Genomic DNA, 23,468 nt, shown 5'->3' with positions numbered 1-23,468 from the left:
ACATTTTGTAAATGGGAGCAGAGGTGGAGACTACTACAAGGGACATCATTTCACCAAAGTTCCAGGGGGAAGTGGCATCAGATGACCCTTGGCCTCTGATGACATCACAGGAAGTGATGTCATTTGACCCCACCCCAAGTGACATCACGGGAAGTGATGGAACACAAGCTTTCACCCCTTGACAAAAAAGGGAGTGGGCATCACATAACATTGTTCCTCAGTACACTAAGAACAATATGGTTACTATATCAGTGTTGTTGTTGCAAATCTTTATTCAACGTGAGCCATCAAACTCGTAATGAGGCTGCAGGTGCCTCACAGTGCATACCAGAAGCTTCACAGCATTTAAAATAATAGGTGTTAGTACTGTATTGCCCAACTAAAAGCCATTCATTACATCAACTACGCATAGGTATCAGAACACGTATTACTGGCAGAGGTAGAGCATATACATGTGTTCTGTTTTAGTGCAGAACAGTAAAATACATAAACCACACAACTGGAGAAAGCTCACACTGCTGGAGACATACCGCATTGGCAAAGCGCCACACCACTGGGGGAAGCTCACACTGCTACAGTCTTATAGAAGTGGCAAAGCGCCACACCACTGCGGGGAAGCTCACACTGCTACAGTCTTATAGAAGTGGCAAAGCGCCACACCACTGGGGGAATCTCACACTGCTAGAGTCGTATAGCAGTGGCAAAGCGCCACACCACTGGGGGAAGCTCACACTGCTAGAGTCATATAGCAGTGACAAAGCACCACACCACTGGATGAAGCTCACACTGCTACACTGCTAGAGTCGTATAGCAGTGGCTAAGCACCATGCCACTGGAAGAATCTCACACTGCTAGTCTTATAGCAGTGCAAATCGCTACACCACTGGAGCAAGCTCACACTGCTGGAGTCCTACCACATTGGCAAAGCACTGCACCACTGGAGGAAGCTCACACTGCTAGAATCATATAGCAGTGTCAAAGCGCCACACCACTGGGTGAAGCTCACACTGCTAGAGTCTTATAAAAGTGGCAAAGCAGCACACCACTGGAGCAATCTCACACTGCTAGAGTCGTATAGTACTGGCAAAGCACCACTGGAAGAAGCTCACACTGCTAGAGTCTTATAGCAGTGGCAAAGCGACACACCACTGGAGGAAGCTCACACTGTTGAAGTCATATCGCAGTGGCAAAGCGCCACACCACTGGAGGAAGTTCACACTGCTAGAGTCTTATAGTAGTGGCAAAGCACCACACCACTGGGGGAATCTCATACTGCTAGAGTTGTATAGCAGTGCCATAACGCCACACCACTGGAGGAAGCTCACACTGCTACAGTCTTATAGAAGTGGCAAAGCGCCACACCACTGGAGCAAGATCACACTGCTAGAGTCATATTGCATTGGCAAAGCACTGGCCCACTGTAGGAAGCTCACACTGCTAGAGTCTTATAGCAGTGCCAAAGCGCCACACCACTGGAGGAAGCTCCCACTGCTAGAGTCGTATAGCAGTTTCAAAGCGCCACACCACTGAAGGAAGCTCCCACTGCTAGAGTCGTATAGCAGTGGAAAAATGCCACACCACTGGAGGAAGCTCACACTGCTAGAGTCTTATAGCAGTGGAAAAGCACCACACCACTGGGGAAACCTCACACTGCTACAGTCATATGGCAGTGGCAGAGCACCACAGCATTGGGTGAAGCTCACACTACTGGGTCTTATAGCAGTGGAAAAGCGCCACACCACTGGAGGACGCTCACACTGCTGGAGTCATATCTCATTGGCAAAGCACCACACATAGGGGAAGCTCATACTGCTAGAGCCGTATAGCAGTGGCAAAACGCCACACCACTGGAGGAAGCTCCCACTGCTAGAGTCGTATAGCAGTGGAAAAGAGCCACACCACTGGAGGAAGCTCACACTGCTGGAATAATATCGCATTGGCAAAGCGAACACCACTGGGGGAAGCTCACACTGCTAGAGCCTCATAGCAGTGGCAAAGGAGCCACACCACTGGAGCAAGCTCACACTGCTAGAGTCGTATAGCAGTGGCAAAGCACCACACCACTGGAGGAAGCTCACACTGCTAGAGCCATATAGCAGTGGCAAAGCGCCACACCACTGGAGGAAGCTCACTCTGCTAGAGTCGTATAGAAGTGGCAAAGCGCCACACCACTGGAGGAAGCTCACACTGCTAGTGCCGAATAGCAGTGACAATACCCCACACCACTGGGGGAAGCTCACACTGTTAGAGTCGTATAGCAGTGACAAAGCACCACACCACTGGGTGAAGCTCACACTGCTAGAGTTGTATAGCAGTGGCAAAGCACCACACCACTGGAGCAAGCTCACACTGCTGGAGTCATATCACATTGGCAAAGCACCACGCCACTGGAGGAAGCTCACACTGCTAGAGTCATATAGCAGTGGCAAAGCACCAAACCACTGGAGGAAGCTCACACTGCTAGAGTCGTATAGCATTGGCAAAGCACCACACCACTGGAGCAAGCCCACACTGCTGGAGTCATATTGCATGGGCAAAGCACCACCCCACTGGAGGAAGCTCACACTGCTAAAGTCATATAGCACTGGCAAAGCACCACACCACTGGAAGAAGCTCACACTGCTAGAGTCTTATAGCAGTTGCAAATCACCACTCTACTGGAGGAAGCTCACACTGCTAGAGTCGTATAGCAGTGGAAAAGCACCACACCACTGGAGGAAGCTCACACTGCTACAGTCTTATAGAAGTGGCAAAGCACCACACCACTGGAGCAAGATCACACTGCTGGTGTCATATTGCATTGGCAAAGCACTGCCCCACTGGAGGAAGCTCACACTGCTAGAGTCTTATAATAGTGGCAAAGCGCCACACCACTGGAGGAAGCTCACTCTGCTAGAGTCGTATAGCAGTGGCAAAGCACCACACCACTGGAGGAAGCTCACACTGCTAGAGCCATATAGCAGTGGCAAAACGCCAAACCCTGGAGGAAGCTCACACTGCTAGAGTCGTATAGAAGTGGCAAAGCACCACACCACTGGAGGAAGCTCACACTGCTAGAGCCGTACAGCAGTGGCAAAACGCCACACCACTGGAGGAAGCTCACACTGCTAGAGTCTTATAGCAGTGGCAAAGCGCTGCACCACTGGAGGAAGCTCACACTGCTAGAGTCGTATAGCAGTGGCAAAGCGCCACACCACTGGGTGAAGCTCACACTGCTAGAGTCGTATAGGAGTGGCAAAGAACCATGCCACTGGAGGAAGCTCACACTGCTAGAGTCTTATAGCAGTGCAAAGCGCCACACCACTGGAGCAAGCTCACACTGCTGGAGTCATATCACAATGGCAAAGCACCGCCCCACTGGAGGAAGCCCACACTGCTAGAATTATATAGTAGTGGCAAAGCGCCACACCACTGGAGGAAGCTCACACTGCTAGAATCATATAGCAGTGGCAAAGCACCACACCACTGGAGCAAGCTCACACTGCTAGAGTCGTATAGTACTGGCAAAGCACCACACCACTGGAAGAAGCTCACACTGCTAGAGTCTTATAGCAGTGGCAAAGTGCCACACCACTGGAGGAAGCTCACACTGTTGAGGTCATATTGCAGTGGCAAAGCGCCACACCACTGGCTGAAGCTCACACTGCTAGAGTCTTATAGTAGTGGCAAAGCACCACACCACTGGAGGAAGCTCACTCTGCTAGAATCATATAGCAGTGGCAAATCGCCACACCACTGGAGCAAGCTCACACTGCTGGAGTCATATCACAATGGCAAAGCACCGCCCCACTGGAGGAAGCCCACACTGCTAGAATTATATAGTAGTGGCAAAGCGCCACACCACTGGAGGAAGCTCACACTGCTAGAATCATATAGCAGTGGCAAAGCACCACACCACTGGAGCAAGCTCACACTGCTAGAGTCGTATAGTACTGGCAAAGCACCACACCACTGGAAGAAGCTCACACTGCTAGAGTCTTATAGCAGTGGCAAAGTGCCACACCACTGGAGGAAGCTCACACTGTTGAGGTCATATTGCAGTGGCAAAGCGCCACACCACTGGCTGAAGCTCACACTGCTAGAGTCTTATAGTAGTGGCAAAGCACCACACCACTGGAGGAAGCTCACTCTGCTAGAATCATATAGCAGTGGCAAATCGCCACACCACTGGAGGAAGCTCACACTGCTAGAGCCGTATGGCAGTGAAAAGCACTGCACCACTGGAGGAAGCGCACATTGCTCGAGTCTTATAGCAGTGGAAAAGTGCCACACCAGTGGGGAAAGCTCACACTGCTGGAATAATATCGCATTGGCAAAGCACACACCACTGGGTGAAGCTCACACTGCTAGAGCCGTATAGCAGTGGCAAAACGCTCGGGGAAGCTCACACTGCTAGAGTCGTATATAGAGTCGTATATCAGTGACAAAGCACCACACCACTGGGTGAAGCTCACACTGCTAGAGTCGTATAGCAGTGGCAAAGCACCATGCCACTGGAGGAAGCTCACACTGCTAGAGTCTTATAGCAGTGGCAAAGTGCCACACCACTGGAGGAAGCTCACACTGCTAGAGTCGTATAGCAGTGGCAAAGTGCCACACCACTGGAGGAAGCTCACACTGCTAGAGTCTTATAGCCGTGGCAAAGTGCACACCACTAGGTGAAGCTCACACTGCTAGAGCCTCATAGCAGTGGCAAAGGAGCCACACCACTGGAGCAAGCTCACACTGCTAGAGTCATATAGCAGTGGCAAAGCGCCACGCCACTGGTGGAAGCTCACACTGCTAGAGCCATATAGCAGTGGCAAAACGCCACACCATTGGAGGAAGCTCACACTGCTAGAGTCTTATAGCAGTGGCAAAGCGCCGCCCCACTGGAGGAAGCTCACACTGCTAGAGTCATATAGCAGTGGCAAAGCACCAGACCACTGGAGAAAGCTCACACTGCTAGAGCCGTATAGCAGTGGCAAAACGCCACACCACTGGGGGAAGCTGACACTGCTAGAGTCGTATAGCAGTGACAAAGCACCACACCACTGGGTGAAGCTCACACTGCTAGAGTCGTATAGCAGTGGCAAAACACCATGCCACTGGAGGAAGCTCACACTGCTGGAGTCATATCGCATTGGCAAAGCACCGCACCACTGGAGGAAGCTCACACTGCTAGCATCATATAGTAGTGACAAAGCGCCACACCACTGGAGGAAGCTCACACTGCTAGAGTCTTATAAAAGTGGCAAAGCAACACACCACTGGAGCAAGCTCACACTGCTAGAGTCGTATAGCACTGGCAAAGCACCACACCACTGGAAGAAGCTCACACTGCCAGAGTCTTATAGCAGTGGCAAAGCGCCACACCACTGGAGGAAGCTCACAGTGCTAGAGTCTTATAGCAGTGGAAAAGCACCACACCACTTGGGAAGCACACACTGCTACAGTCGTATGGCAGTGGAAAAGCACCACACCACTGGGGGAAGCTCACACTGCTACAGTCGTATCGCAGTGGCAAAGCGCCACACCACTGGAGCAAGCTCACACTGCTGGAGTCATATTGCATGGGCAAAGCACTGCACCACTGGAGTAAGCTCACACTGCTAGAGTCGTATAGCACTGGCAAAGCACCACACCACTGGAAGAAGCTCACACTGCTAGAGCCGTATAGCAGTGGCAAAACGCCACACCACTGGGGGAAGCTCACACTGCTAGTCGTATAGCAGTGACAAAGCACCACACCACTGGGTGAAGCTCACACTGCTAGAGTCGTATAGCAGTGGCAAAGCAACATGCCACTGGAGGAAGCTCACACTGCTAGAGTCTTATAGCAGTGCAAAGTGCCACACCACTGGGGGAAGCGCACACTGTTGGAGTCATATCGCAGTGGCAAAGCGCCACACCACTGGGTGAAACTCACATTGCTGCAGTCTTATAGAAGTCGCAAAGCGCCACACCACTGGGGGAAGCTCACACTGCTATAGTCTTAAAGCAGTGGCAAAGCGCCACACCACTGGAGAAAGTTCACACTGCTAGAGTCTTATAGTAGTGGCAAAGCACCACACCACTGGGGGAATCTCATACTACTAGAGTCGTACAGCAGTGGCATAACGTCACAACACTGGAGGAAGCTCACACTGCTAGAGTCTTATAGCAGTGGCAAAACGCCGCACCACTGGAGGAAGCTCACAATGCTAGAGCGTATAGCAGTGGAAAAAACGCCACACCACTGGGGGAAGTTCACACTGCTACACTGCTGGAGTCGTATAGCAGTGGCTAAGCACCATGCCACTGGAGGAATCTCACACTGCTAGAGTCTTATAGCAGTGCAAATCGCTACACCACTGGAGCAAGCTCACACTGCTGGAGTCCTATCACATTGGCAAAGCACTGCACCACTGGAGGAAGCTCACACTGCTAGAATCATGTAGCAGTGTCAAAGCGCCACACCACTGGGTGAAGCTCACACTGCTAGAGTCTTATAAAAGTGGCAAAGCACCACACCACTGGAGCAATCTCACACTGCTAGAGTCGTATAGTACTGGCAAAGCACCACACCACTGGAAGAAACTCACACTGCTAGAGTCTTATAGCAGTGGCAAAGCGACACACCACTGGAGGAAGCTCACACTGTTGAAGTCATATCGCAGTGGCAAAGCGCCACACCACTGGAGGAAGTTCACACTGCTAGAGTCTTATAGTAGTGGCAAAGCACCACACCACTGGGGGAATCTCATACTGCTAGAGTTGTATAGCAGTGGCATAACGCCACACCACTGGAGGAAGCTCACACTGCTACAGTCTTATAGAAGTGGTAAAGCGCCACACCACTAGAGCAAAATCACACTGCTGGAGTCATATTGCATTGGCAAAGCACTGCCCCACTGGAGGAAGCTCACACTGCTCGAGTCTTATAGCAGTGGAAAAGTGCCACACCAGTGGGGAAAGCTCACACTGCTGGAATAATATTGTATTGGCAAAGCGCACACCACTGGGTGAAGCTCACACTGCTGGAGCCTCGTAGCAGTGGCAAAGGAGCCACGCCACTGGAGCAAGCTCACACTGCTAGAGTCTTATAGCAGTGGAAAAGCGCCACACCACTGGAGGAAGCTCTCACGGCTAGAGCCGTATAGCAGTGGCGAAACGCCACACCACTGGAGGTAGCTCACAATGCTAGAGTCTTATAAAAGTGGCAAAGCACCACACCACTGGAGCAAGCTTACACTGCTAGGGTCGTATAGTACTGGCAAAGCACCACACCACTGGATGAAGCTCAAACTGATAGAGTCTTATAGCAGTGGCTAAGCGCCACACCACTGGAGGAAGCTCACACTGTTGGAGTCATAATTCAGTGGCAAAGCGCAACACCACTGGGTGAAGCTCACACTGCTAGAGTCGTTTAGCAGTGGCAAAGCGCCACACCACTGGAGAAAGATCACACTTCTGGAGTCATATCGCATTGGCAAATCATTGCCCGACTGAAGGAAGCTCACACTGCTAGAATCATATAGCAGTGGCAAAGCGCCACACCACTGGAGGAACATCACACTGCTAGAGTCTTAAAGCAGTGGCAAAGCACCACACCACTAGAGGAAGCTCACACTGCTAGAGTCTTATAGCAGTGGAAAAGCACCACGCCACTGAAGGAAGCTCACACTGCTAGAGTCGTATTGCAGTGGAAAATCGCCACACTACTGGAGGAAGCTCAAACTGCTGAAGTAATATAGTAGTGGCAAAGCGCCACACCACTGGGTGAAGCTCACACTGCTAGAGTCTTATAAAAGTGGCAAAGCACCACACCACTGGAGCAAGCACACACTGCTAGAGTCATATAGCACTGGCAAAGCACCACACCACTGGAAGAAGCTCACACTGTGAGTCGTTTAGCAGTGGCAAAGCGCCACACCACTGGAGGAAGTTCACACTGCTAGAGTCTTAAAGCAGTGGCAAAGCGCCACACCACTAGAGGAAGCTCACACTGCTAGAGTCTTATAGCAGTGGAAAATCGCCACACCACTGGAGGAAGCTCAAACTGCTGAAGTAATATCGCAGTGGCAAAGCGCCACACCACTGGGTGAAGCTCACACTGCTAGAATCTTATAAAAGTGGCAAAGCACCACACCACTGGAGCAAGCTCACACTGCTAGAGTCGTGTAGCACCAGCAAAGCACCACACCACTGGAAGAAGCTCACACTGCTAGAGTCATATAGCAGTGGCAAAGCGCCACACCACTGGAAGAAGCTCACACTGCTAGAGCCGTATAGCAGTGGCAAAATGCCACACCACTGGAGGAAGCTCACACTGTTAGAGTCTTATAGCAGTGGCAAAGCGCTGCACCACTGGAGGAAGCTCACACTGCTAGAGTCATATAGCAGTGGCAAAGCGCCACACCACTGGAGGAAGCTCACACAGCTAGAGCCGTATAGCTGTGGCAAAACGCCACACCACTGGGGGAAGCTCACACTGCTAGAGTCGTATAGCAGTGACAAAGCACCACACCACTGGGTGAGGCTCACACTGCTAGAGTCGTATAGCAGTGGCAAAGCACCATGCCACTGGAGGAAGCTCTCACTGCTAGAGTCATATCGCATTGGCAAAGCACTGCCCCAATGAAGGAAGCTCACACTGCTAGAATCATATAGCAGTGGAAAAGCGCCACACCACTGGAGGAAGCTCACACTGATAGAGTCTTATAGCAGTGGCAAAGCACCACAGCACTCTGTGAAGCTCACACTGCTAGAGTCATATAGCAGTGGCAAAGCGCCACACCACTGGGTGAAGCTCACACTGCTGCAGTCCTATAGAAGTAGCAAAGCGCCACACCACTGGAGCAAGATCACATTGCTGGAGTCATATCGCATTGGCAAAGCACTACCCCACTGAAGGAAGGTCACACTGCTAGAATCATATAGAAGTGGGAAAGCGCCACACCACTGGAGGAGGCTCACACTGCTAGAGTCTTATAGCAGTGCCAAATCGCCACACCACTGGAGGAAGCTCCCACTGCTAGAGTCGTATAGCAGTTTCAAAGCGCCACACCACTGAAGGAAGCTCACACTCTTAGAGTCGTATAGCAGTGGCAAAATGCCACACCACTGGAGGAAGCTCACACTGCTAGAGTCTTATAGCAGTGGAAAAGCACCACACCACTGGGGGAACCTCACACTGCTACAGTCATATGGCAGTGGCAAAGCACCACAGCATTGGGTGAAGCTCACACTACTGGGTCTTATAGCAGTGGAAAAGCGCCACACCACTGGAGGACGCTCACACTACTGGAGTCATATCTCATTGGCAAAGCACCACACCAATAGGGGAAGCTCATACTGCTAGAGCCGTATAGCAGTGGCAAACCGCCACACCACTGGAGGAAGCTCCCACTGCTAGAGTCGTATAGCAGTGGAAAAGAGCCACACCACTGGAGGAAGCTCACACTGCTGGAATAATATCGCATTGGCAAAGCGAACACCACTGGGTGAAGCTCACACTGCTAGAGCCTCATAGCAGTGGCAAAGGAGCCACACCACTGGAGCAAGCTCACACTGCTAGAGTCGTATAGCAGTGGCAAAGCACCACACCACTGGAGGAAGCTCACATTGCTAGAGCCATATAGCAGTGGCAAAACGCCACACCACTGGAGGAAGCTCACACTGCTAGAGTCGTATAGAAGTGGCAAAGCGCCACACCACTGGAGGAAGCTCACACTGCTAGAGCCGAATAGCAGTGACAATACGCCACACCACTGGGGGAAGCTCACACTGCTAGAGTCGTATAGCAGTGACAAAGCACCACACCACTGGGTGAAGCTCACACTGCTAGAGTTCTATAGCAGTGGCAAAGTGCCACACCACTGGAGCAAGCTCACACTGCTGGAGTCATATCACATTGGCAAAGCACCACGCCACTGGAGGAAGCTCACACTGCTAGAGTCATATAGCAGTGGCAAAGCACCAAACCACTGGAGGAAGCTCACACTGCTAGAGTCGTATAGCATTGGCAAAGCACCACACCACTGGAGCAAGCCCACACTGATGGAGTCATTTGCATGGGCAAAGCACCACCCTACTGGAGGAAGCTCACACTGCTAAAGTCATATAGCACTGGCAAAGCACCACACCACTGGAAGAAGCTCACACTACTAGAGTCTTATAGCAGTTGCAAATCGCCACACCACTGGAGGAAGCTCACACTGCTAGAGTCGTATAGCAGTGGAAAATCGCCACACTACTGGAGGAAGCTCACACTTCTGCAGTCTTATAGAAGTGGCAAAGTGCCACACCACTGGAGCAAGCTCACACTGTTGGAGTCATATCGCATTGTCAACGCACCACACCAGTGGGGGAAGCTCACACTGCTAGAGTAATATAGAAGCTCACACTGATATAGTCCTATAGTATTGGCAAAGCACCATGCCACTGGAGGAAACTCACACTGCTAGAGTCTTATAGCAGTGGCAAAGCGCCACACCTCTGGAGCAAGATCACACTGCTGGAGTCATATTGCATTGACAAAGCACCGCACCACCGGAGGAAGCTCACACTGCTAGAGTCGTATAGCAGTGGCAAAGTGCCACACCACTGAAGAAACTCACACTGCTAGAGTTGTATCGTAGAGGCAAAGCACCACACCATTGGGTGAAGCTCACACTGGTAGTCTTATAGCGGTAGCAAAGCACTGCACCACTGGAGGAAGCTCACACTGCTAGAGTCTTATGGCAGTGGAAAAGCGCCACACCAGTGGGGAAGCTCACACTGCTGGAGTCATATTGCAGTGGAAAAGCACTGCACCGCTGGAGGAAGCTCACACTGCTATTGTCATATAGCAGTCCCAAAGCACCACACCACTGGAGGAAGCTCAAACTGCTAGATTAATATAGCAGTAGCAAAGCGCCACACTACTGGAGGAAGCTCACACTGCTAGAGTCTTATAGCAGTGGAAAAGCACCACACCACTGGGGGAAGCTCACACTGCTACAGTCATATCGCAATGGCAAAGCGCCACACCACTGGAGGAAGCTCACACTGCTAGAGTCATTTTGCACTGACTGTGTGGTTCTGGAGAAAAGGTACACTGCTGGGTTTCCGTAGTTTTGGCAGGGCCTGCAGGGATCAGCTCAGACTTATTGTTTTACGGCTGGTGTGTGGGATTGGCAATGCCAGAGATGTGCTCACTAGGCAGCCATGCAGGCATACCAGTGCAATGGCAGGGAGGATAGCTCAGCGGCAAGGTGCTTGCCTTGGAAGCAAGACGACACAAAGCAACACAGGTCCCATCCCCGGGTCAGCGCTTAGAAACCTATGGGTATTTAAGCGCGTTATAAATACGCATCTAAGACAAAAAAACAATTACACAACTAACAAACAATTCCTGTGAGCAAGTGATAAAAGTACTCTCATCAATTGATGCACACTGCTACAAGCTTGTCAAGCAAGACACCGATTCTTCCCCAAAGTCATTCCACCGACAACAAACAACCTATTAATGCCATTCTGAACTCACATAACTATATATAAATATAATCACTCTGCACTTGGCATTGGAGGTGATGGTAAATATGTACTCGTGGGTGACTGAAAAGATATGTGTATAAATATTAGTGTTGGTCTACCTCTGAATATTTCCAATCTATTCAACTATAAAGTAAAACACATCGCCGCCAGTAAAAGATATGAAAAATATGCTTGAAGTGGATTACCTATATATCCCCGCAATTGCGGTACGCAAACTTGTCTGAACACCACTGTAGCAATTCCCAGAAGTGAAGTTGTCATCATATTGGAAAATTCAGTGAAACCAATCATCACAAACCACGGCCGATGAAAAACAAAAAAGGGGGAAGAAAATGAAACGCCTGCATTAAAATTTCTGCAGCGCCACCCCATCTATTGCCATTGTACAAAGAGCTAGAACCCAACCAGGGACCGTGTCCGAATAATCTTGTCTTACCTGGCCTTCCGGCTGTCTGAAGCGTTGTCAAGGAACCTTGACGGTACCATTCCCCCTCACATAACATCTTCACAAAGACATAGACCGTCCCTGATGAGACTGAGAAACAGCCTCACTGGCCGCCATCTTGGTTAGGCATTGGCTATTTAATTCTGCTTTAGCTATCGTGCTTGGTTAGCAGGATAAGAAACATTAACCATGGTATAGGGCCACTATCCATCCTCAAAAACCATGAAAGGTCAAGACAAGTGGTTTTGGAGTACTTTTGATGAATTTGGGAGAGTTTTGGAATGTTTTGGAGGAGCTTGTCATTTGCTAGTCGTATTTTTGGTGATTCTTTTTCTGTCTGTGTGGGTATTTTAGGCCCCCTCTCAAATCTTCCGTTTTTACCCTTAGTCCAGTTTAAGAAAATAAAAAAAAGCTTTGTCTTGTACTTTCTCCTATTTTCCTTGTGTCACCCAAAAATGAATACAAATAAAAACTTTCCAAATCGCTTTCCTGTGAACCCAAGAAGTCTTCCAGTGGTGTGCTCTGTCGCCTTCCGTAAAAGTTCATAGAATTCTTTCCCATCTTGTGAGCACACCCCAGAGACGCCTTGGCAGGCCTCGGCAGGCAGGCAGATTAGGAGGAAAGAACCTTTCGGGAGCCGTCAAGCCACACAAGCTTTGATTCGCAATGACTTCCGCACTTGCCGCTTCTGACAGCAATCAGACTCTTCAACAAGTAATGTAGGATAAATTGAGTGTTTCTCCTGAGAACATTTTTTAAATAATGTTTAACATACCTCTCAACCTTTTGAGACTGCTTGGAGGGTGAGAGCCTGGGTTGGACACCGGAGGCGGCGCCCAGGGTTAGAGGAAGTGACATCACAGGAAGTGACATCACAGGAAGGTGTGTGGAGAAAATACCACTATTAGCTTACTACACTACTACAAAACTAGGCTCTTTTGCATGCAACCATTGTACCAAGTAAATGCAGTTAAAAAAAACAATACACATGTTCTTTCTGTACAGTTTATTTTTTTCCCCCAGAAGCAAACCTGCCTGCAAAATAAATGTAGAACTTTCACAAGAAACCAACTGTATTCACATGATGTTTAAACTCGAAATAGTGGAACAGAGGCAGTACATCAATCTGGAGACTAAAGCCTCAATTTGAACAATTATTCATTGGTCAGTTTGCAATTCAAATAACTTAGCTCTTATGCTTTAGGTTGTATGCTTGTGTAGCCTTTTTGGCTAGCTCTATCAAATCATCATTTGGCTTCAATCTGTGGCAAGGTTGTGAGGCTTCATATTGGTGTGTAGTTTTACTCGTATAATTGACGATAGTGTTCTGGACAGATCTAAGCTGCTTCTAAATTCTGTTTTGTTCTTTCTTATCATGGAGAACACCCTTTCTTCCTGAGCATTTGAATGAGGCAAAATTAAAATTAGGAGTGTGTTATAAAGCAGCTTCTGTAGTCTTCTTGAGTTTATTTGTAAGTGCTTTATTATAAGTTACATAAGCTGTTATCTAGGAGAGACCACCGGGCCCCATCACCCAGGCCCAACTGACCAGGCTGGAACCCTGGGACATGATTCATTACCAAACATTCCGCAGGCTCACTTAGCATTCCAAGCTAGGACACATCAACATTCCTGCAGGCATGCACTGGCAATAAGCACATCATAACACATCTCCTTTCTTTCGAATAACAATCCAAACAAAGGGAAGCCACATACACACGCATTAAATTATAATCCCAAACACCTTTTGGAGGGATGTTACACAAAAGAACAGGCATCACTGCATCTACATTAAACTTCAGTTTTCATAACATCAGAAACTTGAGATGCTTCGCTACCAATTGACAGCTTCAGACATGCTCACTAAGGTGGGATGTGATCCCAATCCCTTCACCACTACTCTATCTTCAAACTTCACTCTTTATTAATTTGGGACGAAATCCCTACACATGCTTCAGACTTCAAACTATGCTGCTGGTTACAATGTGACGCTATCCCTTCTCCAACGGGACGCTATCCCTTCAGACAGTGGGACGCTATCCCTACTCATAATTTGGACGCTATCCCTATTCACAGCGGGACGCTATCCCTACCTACAATGGGACGCTATCCCTATTCACAGTGGGACGCTAACCCTACATACAACGGGACGCTATCCCTTCTTCAACGGGACGCTATCCCTACAATGGGGCCGTATCCCTTCAGAAAGTGGGACGCTATCCCTACTTATAACGGGACGCTATCCCCATACTCAATGGGACGCTATCCCTACTTACAAAGGGACGCTATCCCTATCTACAACGGGACGCTATCCCTAATTCAATGGGACGCTATCCCTTCCTCAATGGGACGCTATCCCCAATTAAGTGGGACGCTATCCCTTCTGCAGTTGGAGGGTATCCATACCTGTCCGCACTGCTCAACAATGGAGATCCACTCCTACATATTGCGAATTATTCGACATATAGATATATAGATATAGGAAGGCACTACACTCCCACTATGCCGGGACGGAATCCCTACACTTTCTTCACACTTATTAGATATGGGAAGGCGCTACCCTACCACTATACTGGGACTGAATCCCTGCACAGTCTTCACACTTATTATGGGAAGACACTACCCTCCCACTATACTAGGATGGAATCTCACGCTTATGAGAAGACACTACCCTCCCACTATACTGGGATGGAATCTCAACGCCATCCCCCCCATACACTGGAAAAATACCTACACAACTTCACATTAAGCGAACTATGGGAAGGCGCTACCCTCCACTACTTGCCTCACCCTCCGACTACCTCATTAGGAGGCTAGCTCTACTCAACTCAACTCTTTGAGCACACCGAGGACATAGGGAAGACGCTATCTCCCCTTTAGAACATCAACAACTTCTTACCACATCCATAGGACATTTTGCATTTACATATTCTTATAACTGTAAAACTGCCAACATATGGAGCACTAAAAGTCCATATTTTCCTGAACATCCTCAATATTTTACAACTTTGAACATCAATATATAAACCATCCATAACTGGCTTTCATGCTGAAATGTCCCTCGGTGCATTCATACTCAATACACACACAACATGTTATGTTAACCTCAGACATCTCTTGTAGCATCATAACATTTGCATATTTCTGGGTTCCTCTACATTGGCTCCAATTAATACCAACAGTGCTTTACGGAAAGCAGTACATCTGAAAAAGGCTATGTTCATTTTCCATGGCTTGGACAAAAGAAACCTGTATCCCCTGCCAACGAGATCTTTACATCTGGGCATTTTTACTTCTTACATCAACGGAGGCAAAATTAGGTTACTTCCCCTGTCAACTGACACATTCCCTTGTACCCGCAAGTATCAGTCCCAAATGAGCACTGCTCTTCCCGCTCAATAGGTGGATTATTTTTCTCATTACAATCTTATTTGCTCCTACAGAACGTACTTCGCGCTGCAGCACTGGATGACCAACATTATTTCTTTAAACGCTATATTTTCTTTAGGCTCCCAACTGCTTTTACAGAACTCTTCTCGACATCTATAATCGGCATAGCTTCCCTTTTCTCCGCTTATACTGGTGTACTCACTACTTCTTGCCCACCTGTATCTACGTTGTAGGGTACTTTGCTCTGACTGTTCTCAGTGTCGTCATGCCTGCACCGAACTAACGTAACGGCAGGCATGAAAGCTTTCACAACGTTCTGTTCTGTCACTAACACGCCGCTCAACACAGTGACATCATCATTTTCTATCTTACTTGGGAACATATTGTGTCTCCTGATCGCCAACCGTCATTCTTCCTCAATACCTCTTGCCACTAATAACGCCACTACCTTTAGCGCATACACATTATGGGCACCTGCATCCTTGATCGCTCGATGTCGGGACCACCTTCTCTACATATACACTGTCTCTTTTACTGAAAAGCATCACTTAAACACAGATCTTAGGCATTTTTAGTCCTGTGCGTTTTGCCTCCACCTTTAGTGTAAATTCTTCCTGGTATTGCCTCTGCAAGGATCACACTTTGTAAATGCTTCTAATCCCTACTTCTTCTCATACAAAGCCCTTACAGCTTCACCAATAATGCTATAGCTCTAGCTCTCGTGGAAAGCTACCTCAGGCGTAACCTCTACCCATACTTCAGATTCAATACTTTACTAAAATGGGACGTAATCACCACAACATCTTCATCTTCACAACTTCAATAATAATAAGGGAGGAAATCCCTACATATACTTCAGACTTCTGCTCTAACCCTGTGGGACGTAATTCCTCAAAGTTCAGACTTCATACTCAACTACTCCAGGACGTCATCTCTACACACAATGGTTCTCTGTACCCACTTCAACTTCAGACTTACTTCACTCATGGTGCACTACATCCTCTCTTGAAGGCGCTACCTTCGTCTAGCTTGGAACTTCTTGCACACTTCAACAATGGCAATTTACTACACTTCCCACCTTTCTTAAACGCTTTGTAATCTCAAACACACTTCCACACTTCTTAAACTTGAAGCACTTTAAGCATTATCCACATTACTTCAACTTTATACTAGTTTTGCTACAAGTCCATGGCCACATGGTGACCCTAAGCCTCACTCTGGTGTGTGAGCCTAAATGTCCACGCCGCGTTAATGCAGCCTACTTCGCCTCTATGCGTATACTTTTACAATTTTACAATTCCTTGTTGCCTCAGACAACGTTATCCTGCAATTCCTTAAGAGGTTAATTCTATCTCAATCACGCCCAGGCATACCTAACACATACAGTATTCATACTTAAGTCACATTAAATACTTAATGAAGTCCATTTGTGGCTGAAAATCCTCAAAAGGTTACTCTTCATCCAGTGACCCTTAAACTTCAATGCCAGTATACTACATATGCATACTCACATTACCACGTGCATTGCACTCAGATTCGTACTTCAGATTATCAACTTACCCCGTTGCATGGTATTCTCATTTCTACTGGCAGTACCCACATATTTATAAATCACTATTAATATCTTTACAGTGAAAGAGTATGAATCATCATCGGCAGCCTCTTCCTCCTACTGCTTACTCCTCGATGCGTGCCGCCTTCCTTCTGACACGGAGTTACTCCATGTTCAATGGACCTTGCGGTTACGCTCTGTAATTTCCGACTGGTGCCATTCTTACGACACAGGGTTGTTCCATGTTCATGGACCTTGCGGTTACGCTCCGTCATTTCCGACGCCCTCTCTCTCCTGCGTACCGCGTGATGTCCTAGCAACGCTGTCCTCAGACTTTTCGAAAACGAGTTTGCAGCAAGATACTTCCTTGTTTACGTGTGCGTGACTAGTCATAAGTGCGCACGCAGGGTCCTTTCCTCATATCTTAGGCGATCCTGCGTGACGCTCACATACCCACTTCATACACAAAGGACGGCGAGAGTGTGGCGTTCCATTGCTTCGCCATTCCTCTCGGCAGCACGACTACGTCATCACTTGCCACGGTGGTTCAGAGCTGAGTGGAGCTCCCGTCTGGCTAACACACCAACGGTCATCCTCACCTCCGAGACACTTCCATCGGCATGGTGAGGGTCGTAAAGTCTATAACATCCCACGTTGTGCTTCTTTGATATAGGTGACTCATAGACACATTCTCACGCCGAATTTACTGCATCAAACAGTCAACTCTTCTCATTCTTCGTCCCCCATATGTGACTTATTTTTTTTTTTAGGGGCATGCTGCACTGTTTGGTCGCCGCTTCCTCTTTTGCGGCTTTACTTCTTCAACTATAGAAGCTTAACTTCACTTTCCCATCTGCTTCTGACATTACTTCAAACTTTTGGGACCTGCTTCACATCTGGGGCTTTTCTTCATAATGTGGGACTTACTTCACTTCAGTCTCAACCTTTTTAGGGCGAGCTTCACTCTAGGAGCCTGCTTCATAACTCCACTCTTGGTGTCTGCCTCAAAAAGGGCATTATCTCCAGTTCTTGGCTTCACTTCGCTCAAGCACAGAGCTTCTCCCCTCCTTGTAATTCAGGGGCTTCCTTTCACAGCCTACGCAGAGCCTGCGTGCTTTAAACTTTAAACTGCACCCCCGCCTTGCGGGGCCAGCGCTTAACACTTGGGGTTTTCTATTATTTCTTCAGACCCATCTCATGCTTGTGAGTCTTGCGCTTTGCTTTTGGGGTTTTGCTTATGTTCCGTGGCTTAGCTTCTCTAATTCTTCAAATACCCCATATCTTCTCTTCCTAACCCCCTGCGCTCTGCACCCCTGGGTGATGGGATTTACTTCTGGATGACTGGGGGCAGTGGCCTATCTGCTTCTTCTGCTGCTCCCCCACCACAGCTCAGCTTTCTTCCTCTCTGCATGGGTTCTTGAAAATCCTCGTCGCCAATGTTATAAAGCAGCTTCTGTAGCCTTCTTGAGTTTATTTGTAAGTGCTTTATTATAAGTTACATAAGCTGTTATCTAGGAGAGACCACCGGGCCCCATCACCCAGGCCCAACTGACCAGGCTGGAACCCTGGGGCATGATTCATTACCAAACATTCTGCAGGCTCACTTAGCATTCCAAGATAGGACACATCAACATTCCTGCAGGCATGCACTGGCAATAAGCACATCATAACAGAGTGCCAGTTTACAAAGATGAGGGAAGAGTTTTAATTTAGTAAACCTTGCCCAGATTGTGTCCATCCTTTCAGGTGGCTCATCAATGTCTCTTATTGCTCAACATATTTCTATGATGACGTATATAATCTAAAGCTAATTATGAAAGGCATTTTTACAAATAATGTATTAGTGAAGCACATGAAAGGCAAAGGGGAACCTTAATAAATATCTATATCAACTAAACTTGTGAAGATGTGGTCTGTGGCTTAAATTGTCAACATCCCAGTTCCACCATTTAACCAAAGTGTGTGTTCCTGGGCAGATCTGCAGCTCTGTGTTTTACTCTGTAAGTGTTTTACTGCAGAGCGTATGTTAAAATATCATGCTGTTATTTAAAAAAGGCCTGACTATAGAGTTGCCCCATATATAACAATCGTGCAATTTAGGTATTTTGAACCACAAAGTTATTTGCCAATTGGCTTACTTATGGGAACGTATTCTAAAGTCTACTTCCATGGTGCCTCCATGTAGCAAAAACAGATGCAAAGCCCTTTTCTGTGAAGTCACTTCTGTTGGTGTAATGTATATACAAATTAAGAGGTTTATATGCATTTTGCCCCATAGAGCATGGACAGAGCTCTAATAGATGAGTTCCCTGCATCTGTAATGATTTGAAGTTTTCTTTTTTTGTTGTGTGTCAAAATGCCATGTTGTTCTGTTTTTATAATTGTGGTGGTAGCCAGGCACAGTCCTGCCGCTCCTATGCAGTCTACCCACTACAGAGATTATAATCTATAACACAGGATGAAAGGCAACAGTGACAGAAACTTGTATGAAGACGCTACATAGAGAGGCAGCTGGCCAGCAGCAGGCAAGACTTTCCAGCACTCCACAAGTGAGGGACATTCTATTAAAGTGACATAACTTTGATATTATTCATAGATGAGTATTTCACTTATATCTCTCTCATCCACGAGTAATATGAACCACCCTGCTCAGCATGTGCCCTTGAAGGGTGGACGGGGAATGCTCAGAGCAGATGTTAATTCCGTTTCATGCTCTTTCTCGGCCTCCAAATGGCTGTAAAATGCCTGGGAGGGTGAAAGTAAACACACCCGGCTTGTACACCTTACTTTTGCACTTGGGGGCTTTGGTAAAGGCCCAAATGTTTGCAGAATTAGATTGGTGGTCACCCTGGCCTATTTCCAAACTGAGCTACGCCCTGGGCCCAACAGGAGATTGGCCAACCCATTGTGCCCAACTCCATGCTGGAAACACCCTGTGCCATTACTTGGTATAACAACACCTTCTGCCAGCACCAGACTGAGCAACATTTTGCCCAGTAACAGACTGAACAACTCCCTGTCCCAAACAACAGACTGAACAGCAGCCTGTGTCCAGCACCACAAAGGGCATGGAGGTATGCCCAGAAGTCATGCAAGTCTCTCTCTCTCTCCCCCTCTCCCTCTTCATTTCCCTCTCCCTCTCTCCATCTCCCTTTCCATCTCCCTCTCCCTCTCCCCTCCCCCTCTCACCTCCCTCACCCTCCCGCTCCCTTTCCCCCTTCCTGTTTCTCTCCCCTCTCCCTCTTCCCCTCTCCCCTTTCTCCTCATCTCTCTCCCCCTCCCTCTCGCTCTCCACTTCCTCTTTCCTCTCCCTCTACCTCCTCCCTCTCCCTCTCTCCATCTCCCCCCCCCTCTCCTTCACCCTTCCCTCCCCTTCCCTCTCCCTCACCCTCTCTCCTCCCGCTCTTTCCCCCTTCCTGTTCCTCTCCCCCTCTTCCCTCTCTCTCTCCCCTTTCTCCACATCCCTCTCCCCTCCACCTCCTCCTTCCTCTCCCTCTACCCCCTCCCTCTCTCCATCTCTCCCTCCTTCACCCCTCCCTCCCTCACCTCTCTCCCCTTCCCTCTCATTGTTCCTAAGTAAACTACACTACGAAATATATGGTTATGATTTCACTAAGGTGATATACATTTCATACAAGAATGGATCACCATACGTATCATTAATATCTGTGTGTATAGATCCATATTGTCAAATTACTGTGACTCCAAGCAGACGTCCAAGGCCACATGATAATATGGTATTATATAGCACTTACCCTTAAGCTCTTTTTTATACAAATATGCATACAAATATCATTGCAGTGAATTATTTTTGAAACGTGAAAAAATCCTACATTTTTTTGGTCACAGAATGTTGGCAAGTTACGTAGTGGGGCTGACAGCACTTTTCTTACCTGGAGGCTGGCATTGTTTTCCTAAATAATCCTCCTCGCCTCCACGACGGAATTCAAAGGCGGCAGCAGTGGCTCAGAGTCCTTGGATCCGAGGCTGCAGCACAGGCAGGCAGGCACTGCCACTCCGAAACGAGGTCGTCTGTCTCAGGCGAAAAAGCTTGCAGGATGCACGTTGCACGCAAGAAACCAAACGACTTTCATTTCCCGCGCACTGGCTCATTAAACATGCCAGATGCCTGCGCCCAGAGCCAGCAGCACACATGCACAGTGCTACTGAGTCGCGTGAGGTGGGGGAAGGCGGGTGAAACCAAGGAGCTGGCGGGTGGGCGGGTGTGTGGATGCTTTTGGCGGGTGTCACCCGCCAAAAGCGGGTGAGTTGAGAGCAATATGTTATTTTTAGGAAAATTGGTTAAAAAGTCAACAATTTAAAATTGGTACTCTTGGGTAATGAATGAAAAACTCTACTAGAAGCCATGTCACCAACAGTACACAGGAACATTTGACAAGCTCAACACATATGCCAGCATTGCCACTGTAAGTCTTTTTGTGCAGCCACGCCAACGATATATCCAAGAATTACCAATGTAAATCATTTCATGACGTGGCATCCATAATAAATGCCAGAATTCCTAGTGTAGAGCACTATGATTTTGTGGTCACAATTCATGCCATTATTGTCACTGTAAATATATGTTATGAAGCTGCAAACACAATCTAGACTTGTATGGTCACAGTAAATCACATTGATGAAGCTGCAGACATAATCATTTTCAAAATTCTCAATATAGAAAATTGAATGATGTTGCACAAACCCTATAAGGCAGCATTGTGACTATCAATAAATATGTGACTATTGTGACTATCAATAACTTCCATGATGAGGGACACTGCTGCCAAACACATGGATGCATTGTGTACACCCACACATCACCCACATCCTACCACATAAACATCACCCACACAATAAATCAGAACCACAGACATGTTCATAACTGATGTTGCAGGAATGAATGAGCCAGTGACAGGCCTTCTCTGTCTCTGCCTCAAGACTCTAGAACCCCCTCTCTGCCAACACCAGACGTGCCACCTCGCCTTTACATTTCAGGATGGAGTCCAAAAACCTCCTCTTCAAGGAAAGGCTTCTCTCTAACCACTAGCCCCATACACCCTACACTCTATACCTATCCTGAGAAGGGGGGATTCCCCCTCCCCGTTTACTCCCCTGGATACTTGTTGATCCCTTGGTGCCAAATTGCCTGCCCTCCCCCTGCCCGTTGCTAGCTCCCAGATACCTTGTATTGATCCCTTGCAATCTGTTTACCTATCCATGTACTTGCTTTGCAATGCTGCCTCCCGAACTAGCTGCACGTTTAATAAATACCCTTATAGTAGTAGTAGAAGTAGTAGTATTAATAATCATAATTGTAATAATAATAATAATAATAATAATAATAATAATAATAATAATAATAATAATAATAATAAAAAGGAAACAAACCATGAGACTCTGTTAACATACATTTTAGGTCACTCAGCATAACCTCGGGTGCTCTTGTTTGCATCCACTCTGCATGTAGTAAATACATTTCTCTGGCTTAGTTTGTAAAAAAACAAAATTGTTAATAAATAAAATATTCTCTCACTCATATAAACCATTCAATAAATTAGTCATTCTGTCTCACACTGTAAGTACATTTCCTATGGGAAAGGTTATGGGGATAAATGGCACAGTAGTTCCTGGCTGCTTTGCATAAAATCAAATAGCATTTTGAGAAGATAAAAACGGATATAGATATTTATATTTAACACACATGTCAGTGCTAATGATGTAAGCATGCAACTATTTTGACCACAAAGGGGGCTTAGTGTTCGTTTGTTGCAATACGCACTCTAACAGAAAATGTTTCAAAAATATGTGTTGTATATTCCACTGTGGACATGCTTTTCTTTCGCATGTGCGGCTTGCACTGAGCAGGAAACGGCTTCTTGTTTTGCTCGATCTGTGCCTGATGATTAGTTGTCAACAGCAGATTGTTACTGAACCCCTGTTCTCCTCCCATGTGGCCAGGGAAAGGCAGACGCTGCTTCCTGGCCCTGGTCTTGGGGGTGGTGCTCTGCAGGGGTTACCTGGGAGGAGGATATTACAGGGGGTGAGACACAGTAGTTGCCTTCTTTTGAAGGAGACATTTATCCAACTCCCACAATATATAAATGGCGTGTTGCCACTTGCACGAGTTAACCCTTTTAGTGTGGGTGGAATTAGTCAGAAACCCTGTATGAATTAAACAAACAGACATCTCTCTCAAAGTCAGGGAACTCAGACAATTGAAATTCTCCCCTAACTCCCAAAAGTGCAATGGAAGGGGGTTCGTAAATGTTAACAGCATTCCATTTAACCACCTATCTTCCTCTTTTACTAACCAGTCTGATGACTGATTAGCATAACAGTCCCTTAGTAAAGGCTATTGGAAAGAGATCGAAATCTAAGTAGAAAACCAGTTAAGAAAACAAATTGACTTATTCTGGACTTCAAGTCCCATAATTCCCTCAGTACTGGTAAGAGGAAGAGGGATGTAGAGGAACAAAGCTGTAGTGATCAGCTCATTAACCTAATTGACCAGCACCTAAGGGAAACTGGGAGGCTTAAATGGCCCCCTCAGGTGCAGGCTGAGGAAGAAGGAGAGAAGTC

General features: G+C 47.5%; 1 long non-coding RNA gene across 1 annotated transcript in view; it reads right to left on the bottom strand.

Moving 5' to 3' along the window:
• LOC138570178 (uncharacterized) overlaps nucleotides 1-20,947 on the bottom strand; it is a 70,979-nt gene extending 50,032 nt beyond the window's left edge. Inside the window, exon 1 of the long non-coding RNA XR_011303415.1 lies at nucleotides 20,780-20,947. This is a non-coding gene — a long non-coding RNA (uncharacterized lncRNA). The remainder of the gene's footprint in view (nucleotides 1-20,779) is intronic.
• Nucleotides 20,948-23,468: the final 2,521 nt, after the last annotated feature.

This window comes from Ambystoma mexicanum, chromosome 2q, assembly GCF_040938575.1.
Source record: "Ambystoma mexicanum isolate Mex_15411 chromosome 2q, UKY_AmexF1_1, whole genome shotgun sequence".
Lineage (NCBI taxonomy): Eukaryota > Metazoa > Chordata > Amphibia > Caudata > Ambystomatidae > Ambystoma > Ambystoma mexicanum.
Note: the sequence above shows the minus strand (reverse complement) of the source record. Positions and strands in the feature narration are given on the sequence as shown.